This window comes from Bison bison, unplaced genomic scaffold (assembly GCF_000754665.1).
Source record: "Bison bison bison isolate TAMUID 2011002044 unplaced genomic scaffold, Bison_UMD1.0 scf7180017864363, whole genome shotgun sequence".
Taxonomy (NCBI): Eukaryota; Metazoa; Chordata; class Mammalia; order Artiodactyla; family Bovidae; genus Bison; species Bison bison.
In genome coordinates, this window is record NW_011494935.1 from 4,721,458 (window position 1) to 4,723,407 (window position 1,950).

Consider the following 1,950-nt stretch of genomic DNA (forward strand, 5'->3'; position numbering starts at 1 on the left):
CAGATACTCTCATTTAGCACTGATAAGAAACACAATGTGATGAGATGTATAAAATTCTCAAGAGTCCATATAATTTGACTTAGCAATTCCCTTTAGAGAATAACACATAAGAGTAAGCATGAACTTGTCCAAGATCTTCCAAAGGCTGTGGTGTGACTAGTTAAGAAGCTCGTCACTACAGACAACTTTAGGGAAAGGCTGCATGGAAAGTGACCCTGGTGAAGCATTGAAAGAAATCAGTTCTGGGTGACCAAAAGCTGGAGCCCGGGCCCTTGATCATGCCACAGGGAGGCGGTGGTGGTGGTTTAGTCACTAAGTCATGTCTGACTCTTGCAACGCCATGGACTGTAGCCTGCCAGGCTCCTCTGTCCATGGGATTCTCCTGGCAAGAATGCTGGAGTGGGTTGCCATTTCCTTCTCCAGGGGATCTTCCTGACCCAGGAATCGAACTGATGTCTCCTACATTGCAGGCAGATTCTTTACTGGCTGAGTTGTGGGGGAAGCCCACAGGGAAGAGGGGCTTCCCAAGTCACAAGCATTGATGTGACGAATTCCGTCCTATTGGTTGCTACACTGTTGTTTTTGTTTAGTCCCTAAGTCATGTCTGACTCTTTAAGACCCCATGGACTATAGCTTGCCAGGCTCCTCTGTCCATGGGATTTCCCAGTCAAGAATACTGGAGAGGGTTTCCATTTCCTTCTCCAGAGGATCTTCCCGACCCGGGGATTGAACCTGCATCTCCCGAGTTGACAGGTGGATTCTTTACTGCTGAGCCACTGGGGAAGCCCAGTTGCTATATTACACAGCTACAAAATATGAAATTCTGAGATTCAGTAGAGAAAGATGATAGATATTAACTAGTAATGCTCTCCCTCTAGACCACAGGTTTCTCAATGGCATGGAAAAGGACAGCGGCTGTTCACCTTTCAATTTATGGTTCATAGCAGTTTACTGCCAAACACTATTGGTGTTGAGATTGATAACAGCATTAGTTAATATTATTTACCTGGGACAGAAATTCCACACTCACTTTCTGCAATCAACTCAGATTTTTTAAAAGGTAAAGATGGGATCAGTTCAGTTCAGTCGCTCAGTCGTGTCCGACTCTTTGTGACCCCATAAATCGCAGCACACCAGGCCTCCCTGTCCATCACCAACTCCCGGAGTTCACTGAGACTCATGTCCATCGAGTCAGTGATGCCATCCAGCCATCTCATCCTCTGTCGTCCCCTTCTCCTCCTGCCCCCAATCCCTCCCAGAAGCAGAGTCTTTTCCAATGAATGAGTCAACTCTTCACATGAGGTGGTCAAAGTACTGGAGTTTCAGCTTTAGCATGATTCCTTCCAAAGAAATCCCAGGGCTGATCTCCTTCACAATGGACTGGTTGGATCTCCTAGCAGTCCAAGGGACTCTCAAGAGTCTTCTCCAATACCACAGTTCAAAAGCATCAATTCTTCGGCGCTCAGCCTTCTTCACAGTCCAACACTCACATCCATACATGACCACAGGAAAAACCATAGCCTTGACTAGATGAACCTTTGTTGGCAAAGTAATGTCCCTGGTTTTGAATATGCTGTCGAGGTTGGTCATAACTTTCCTTCCAAGGAGTAAGCGTCTTTTAATTTCATGGCTGCAGGCACCATCTGCAGTGATTTTGGAGCCCCCAAAAATAAAGTCTGACACTGTTTCCACTGGTTCCCCATCTGTTTCCCATGAAGTGATGGGACTGGATACTATGATCTTCGTTTTCTGAATGTTGAGCTTTAAGCCAACTTTTTCACTTTCCACTTTCACTTTCATCAAGAGGCTTTTTAGTTCCTCTTCACTTTCTGCCATAAGGGTGGTGTCATCTGCATATCTGAGGTTATTGATATTTCTCCCGGCAATCTTGATTCCAGCTTGTGTTTCTTCCAGTCCAGTGTTTCTCATGATGTACTCTGCACATAAGCT